General features: G+C 53.4%; 1 long non-coding RNA gene across 1 annotated transcript; it reads right to left on the reverse strand.

Annotated features, from left to right (window-relative positions):
• Positions 1 to 1,929: 1,929 nt before the first annotated feature.
• On the reverse strand, positions 1,930 to 3,426 carry LOC146062816 (uncharacterized). Its single transcript, XR_014471535.1, has 3 exons — positions 3,357 to 3,426; positions 2,155 to 2,201; positions 1,930 to 2,054 (listed from the first exon to the last, which is right to left on the reverse strand). It is a non-coding gene; the product is annotated as an uncharacterized LOC146062816 (long non-coding RNA).
• Between the last annotated feature and the right edge of the window lie 2,691 nt (positions 3,427 to 6,117).

A 6,117-nucleotide genomic window follows, 5' to 3' on the forward strand; every position in this document is an offset into this window, starting at 1 on the left:
TGTACTGTATGCATTATCCCAGCGACTGTACTGTGTGCATTATCCCAGCTACTGTACTGTATGCATTATCCCAGCGACTGTACTGTGTGCATTATCCCAGCAACTGTACTGTGTGCATTATCCCAGCTACTGTACTGTGTGCATTATCCCAGCTACTGTACTGTGTGCATTATCCCAGCGACTGTACTGTGTGCATTATCCCAGCTACCGTACTGTATGCATTATCCCAGCTACTGTACTGTATGCATTATCCCAGCTACTGTACTGTGTGCATTATCCCAGCTACTGTACTGTGTGCATTATCCCAGCGACTGTACTGTGTGCATTATCCCAGCGACCGTACTGTGTGCATTATCCCAGCGACCGTACTGTGTGCATTATTCCAGCGACTGTACTGTATGCATTATCCCAGCGACTGTACTGTGTGCATTATCCCAGCTACTGTATGCATTATCCCAACTACTGTACTGTGTGCATTATCCCAGCGACTGTACTGTGTGCATTATCCCAGCTACTGTACTGTATGCATTATCCCAGCTACTGTACTGTGTGCATTATCCCAGCGTTTAGGAGGACGTGTGGCTATGTAGGAGCGCACAGGAGAACCAGCGGTGATGTAGGAGCGCACATGAGGAAGTGCAGCAACGTAGGAACGCACAGGAGGATGTGTGATGACGTAGGGGTGTACAGTAGTGTGTGCGGCAATGTAGGAGAGCACAGGAGGAAGTGCAGCGACGTAGGAGTACACAGGAGGATGTTCTGCGACGTAGAAGCGCACAGGAGGACATGCAGCAACGTAGGAGCGCACAGGAGAACCTGCGGTGATGTAGGAGCGCACGGGAGGAACGTGCGGCAACCAGGGCTGGCGCCACCACTAGGCAGCTCTAGGCATTTGCCTAGGGCGCCGGCACCTGGAGGGCGGCAGTTCGCCCCTCACCCCCAGCGAACTGTGTAAAAAAATTGCTGCCCCGGCGTCCCTGCAGTGCTGGGGCTGTCAGGGGTGTCCGTGCCGTAGGGGTACCTGTGGCGCCGTCATGTGTATAAAGCTGGCTGCGGCCGGCGGGGTCCCTGTAGTGAATAGCAAATAACTAGCGGGAAGCGCTAGTTATTTGCTATTCACTACAGGGACCCCGCCGGCCGCAGCCAGCTTTATACACATGACGGCACCGCAGGTACCCCTACGGCACGGACACCCCTGACCGCCCCAGCACTGCAGGGACGCCGGCTCAGCAACTTTTTTACACAGGTACCACCCCCCCCTCCCTCCCCCCGGCACCGGGGCGCCCCCACCCTGACTCGCCTGGGGTGCTCCGGTGCCTTGCACCGGCCCTGGCGGCAACATAGGAGCACACAGGAGAACCTGCAGTGATTTAGGAGCCCACAGGAAGAACGTGCGGCGACGTAGGAGCGCACAGGAGGACCAGTGGTGATGTAGGAGCGCACATGAGGAAGTACAGCAATGTAGGAGCGCACAGGAGGATGTGCAGTGACATAGGGGTGTACAGGAGGACGTGCGATGACGTAGGGGTGTACAGGAGGACGTGCGATGACGCAGGAGCCCACAGGATGACGTGCGGCGACGTAGGAGCTCGGAGCTGGAAGATCTGTACAGGACAATAGACGCTGCGTACTCTGTGACCAGAATGATAATCCTGGATACATCTACAGGACCCCACACAGCAATCCACAGACACTTATCGCCATCTACTGGATCATATTGTTATTGCAGTCATACTTAGTTTCTGTATTACAATGTGCTGATAATACGGGTCATTAGATGAACAGTGTCCGGCCAACAGTCTGTCAACCATTATGGGTAAAAAGATTGACTCATGAGAAAAAAGTTGACATGCATTAGGTAGGCATGGTGAAAAGGTTGACATGAGAGAGGACATGGAACAAGGTTGATGTAAGTTTTTCATCTCTCTTTTGTCTAGAACACCCCTCACTGCTGTCTACTATCCCTTATGTTCTCTGGTCCTTGTCCCCTCTATCCTGGTTCTGTCCCTGTCACTTCTTTCTCATCCCTGTCACTTCTGTCCTGTCCCTGTCACCTCTGTAACACCCCTCTCTCCTGTCCTCTTTGTCCTGTCCCAATTGTCTGGTCCTGTCCCCTCTGTCCTGATCCTGTCCCCTCTGTCCTGTCCCTGTCACCTCTGTAACACCCCTCTCTCCTGTCCTCTTTGTCCTGGCCTTCTCACCTCTGTCCTGGTCCTGTCCTCTCTGTCCTGTCCCTGTCACCTCTGTTGTCCTATCTGCAACATCCCTCTCTCCATTCCTCTCTGTTCTGTCCTGGCCTTCTCACCTCTGTCCTGGTCCTGTCCCCTCTGTCCTGTCCCTGTCACCTCTGTAACACCCCTCTCTCCTGTCCTCTTTGTCCTGCCTTCTCACCTCTGTCCTGGTTCTGTCCTCTCTGTTCTGTCCCTGTCGCCTCTGTTGTCCTATCTGCAACATCCCTCTCTCCGTTCCTCTCTGTTCTGTCCTGGCCCTCTCACCTCTGTCCTGGTCCTGTCCTCTCTGTCCTCTCCCTGTCACCTCTGTTGTCCTATCTGCAACATCCCTCTCTCCGTTCCTCTCTGTTCTGTCCTGGCCTTCTCACCTCTGTCCTGGTTCTGTCCTCTCTGTTCTGTCCCTGTCACCTCTGTTGTCCTATCTGCAACATCCCTCTCTCCATTCCTCTCTGTTCTGTCCTGGCCTTCTCACCTCTGTCCTGGTCCTGTCCCCTCTGTCCTGTCCCTGTCACCTCTGTAACACCCCTCTCTCCTGTCCTCTTTGTCCTGCCTTCTCACCTCTGTCCTGGTTCTGTCCTTTTCTGTTCTGTCCCTGTCGCCTCTGTTGTCCTATCTGCAACATCCCTCTCTCCGTTCCTCTCTGTTCTGTCCTGGCCCTCTCACCTCTGTCCTGGTCCTGTCCTCTCTGTCCTGTCCCTGTCACCTCTGTTGTCCTATCTGCAACATCCCTCTCTCCGTTCCTCTATGTTCTGTCCTGGCCTTCTCACCTCTGTCCTGGTTCTGTCCTCTCTGTTCTGTCCCTGTCGCCTCTGTTGTCCTATCTGCAACATCCCTCTCTCCGTTCCTCTATGTTCTGTCCTGGCCTTCTCACCTCTGTCCTGGTCCTGTCCTCTCTGTTCTGTCCCTGTCACCTCTGTTGTCCTATCTGCAACATCCCTCTCTCCGTTCCTCTATGTTCTGGCCTGGCCCTCTCACCTCTGTCCTGGTCCTGTCCCAAATGTCCTGGTCCTGTCCTCTCCCTTCTGTCCTGGTCCTGTCCCCAATGTTCTGGTCCTGTCCCTGTCGCCTCTATTGTCCTATTTGTAACACCCCTCTCTCCTGTCCTCTTTGTCCTGGCCCTCTCACCTCTGTCCTGGTCCTGTCCCTATTGTCTGGTCCTGTCCCCTCTGTCCTGATCCTGTCCCCTTTGTCCTGTCCCTGTCACCTCTGTAACACCCCTCTCTCCTGTCCTCTTTGTTCTGGCCTTCTCACCTCTGTCCTGGTCCTGTCCTCTCTGTCCAGTCCCTGTCACCTCTGTTGTCCTAACTGCAACATCCCTCTCTCCGTTCCTCTCTGTTCTGTCCTGGCCCTCTCACCTCTGTCCTGGTCCTGTCCCAAATGTCCTGGTCCTGTCCTCTCCCTTCTGTCCTGGTCCTGTCCCCAATGTTCTGGTCCTGTCCCTGTCGCCTCTGTTGTCCTATTTGTAACACCCCTCTCTCCTGTCCTTTCTGTTCTGTCCTGGCCCTCTCACCTCTGTCCTGGTCCTGTCCCCAATGTCCTATCCCTGTCGCCTCTGTTGTCCTATTTGTAACACCCCTCTCCCCTGTGCTCTCTGTCCTGTCCCTCTCACTCTCTCCTGGGGCCAGATGCACTAAGCTTCAAAAGTGATCAAATGGAGAGAGATAAACAACCAACCAATCAGTTCCTGCCTGACATTTTTCAAACACAGTCTGTGACATGCAGGTAGGAGCTGATTGGCTGGCTGTTTATCACTCTCCAGTTTATCACTTTTGAAGCTTAGTAGGGGGGGGGGGGGGTTGGGGGACAGACACCAATTCTCCTTTCAGACACAGGGCACAAGAATGTCTGTCCGGTTACAGCACTGCCTGTATGTGCCCTCTCCTGCACCGCAATAGTGTTCATCATGCTAATCGGGATTGCTTGGTGGTTAGGTGGGTGTGCAGGTGATTGCTGTGGGGGGCACACTGTCTGCAGACATGCTGAACCAGTACTGAAGTGTCCTAATACCATGGCTGCCCCTAGTACCCATGGCTGACCCTCATAAGCCCAAGCTGGCTAAACCAGCGCAGCATGCCAAGATGGAGACCTACTATCGGGAGTATAGCAGGGATGGCCTTTACTTTCTTCGCCAACTAAGGAAGCCGCAGGAGCTTCTGATACTCTTCTACACGGCGATTATCCAATCCGTTCCTCAATCATAGTCTGGTTCGGATCAGCCTCAGACTATAAAGCATTGCGAGAACAGCAGAGAAAATCATAGGCACAAACCTCCCTGCAGCTGACATCTATCATGCCGGGTCCTGAAACATGCAGGCGGGATCATTAAGGACAACTCCCACCCTGCACATGACCTGTTCCGGAGGCAGACGGTACAGCTTAAGGCCTACAAGGACCCCCTAGGCAGCCATCCTAGTCAATTCCTCAGCAGCATATCCCTCACCCGTCCCCGATCACATAGTCAGTTATCTGCCTCCCTACTGTATGTCATGTTTGACATGTTGCACATTGTCTTATTGTATGGTCTGAAGTAATGTAATGTATTGTCACAGCGAGCAGTAGTGATCAGAAACTAATTCCTGTGTATTGTGCACCTTGTACTGAGACACCTGGCAATAACCTGATTCTGATTCCAATCCATCACTGGGCGCACAAGACCACGGTCGCCTTTTCCTAGAGGGGCAGCTTGATGAAGAGAAAGATTAAGCTGTTGAGGGGGGGGGGGGGTGTCACATGTTGGTAAGAGGTACTTGGGGCATCCGAATGGCAATAGCTCCCCTCTACCCCTCTATGACCAATGCCAGCCATCGGCCGGTGCCCTACAGTGACAACCAGATATCTGCTTCTGAGCTGGCACTGCTTTATGTGAAAGCATCCCAAGGCTTGATAGTACAGGAGACACCCAGTACTGTACGTTACCGAGAACAAGGCGTAAAGTCGTCACACCCCCCCCCCCCCCCCCCCGTGCACATTCATCCCTGGTCACACAACCTTTAACCCGACCACATGTCTCACCCGGGTCCTCGCAGTACAGGACATGTACTCCATGTACGTTATCTGATCACCATCAAAGTGCCTTCTCTTCCTTCTGGTTCTTCCCAAGGGGTCACCCCCCCGCCCCGGCGCCACCTCTCTGCTCAGCGCCATTATTTACACTTTTCCACTGGGAACTTCTCTAATGACAGGGGGGAGATGGTGCGATGGCCTTACAGCCATGGATGTGTCTGGGACAGGGAGGACACGGCTTGCTGAGCTGGCGCAGGATAAAAGGGCCACAGAGACAGATGCACTCATGAGTTGCCAAGGGTGACGGCCAACAAGCGCTGTCTGCCAGTATTACGTCATTGCGCAGAAACTGTCGCAATCAGGGAATGTCAGCTCACAAAAGGTCAACACTGACAAAATGCTGACATACTAGTGATCACGCTTGGCTGTTTTAGCAGGGTGCTGCACCCTGCCTGATTTTTAAGGGATAAAATGCACCCTCCAGCAGCATCCTGCTAGAACAGCCTGCTGTGTGTCCCCAATGGTGCGCACAGGGAAGCTCAGTGACGCCATAGATGCCCGGAGCTCCCCGTCAGTGACATCGGCAGGGCCAGGCGTGCCTCCAATGATGACATCAGGGGCCCGCCCCCTTTGTGGATGTCGGCAGCCAGGCCCGCCCCTATATGGGAAATAGTAGTGCAAGAGAAAGTAACTACATTACAACATTTGTGTACTTACAGTAACTTCTAAGCTCTGTCATTCAATTACACTGTCCTTTATTACACTTCAAGAGATTTAAACCCATCACCGGTGGCATTGCAGTCAGACATTCTATCCATGAGCTAGCGGATGTAAGTAGTGTGTGGTTGCAATGGATTGGATGTGTGGCTAATCTGTGAGGAGG

The sequence above is a fragment of the Crinia signifera genome, chromosome 3, assembly GCF_055691185.1.
Source record: "Crinia signifera chromosome 3, ASM5569118v1, whole genome shotgun sequence".
Taxonomy (NCBI): domain Eukaryota; kingdom Metazoa; phylum Chordata; class Amphibia; order Anura; family Myobatrachidae; genus Crinia; species Crinia signifera.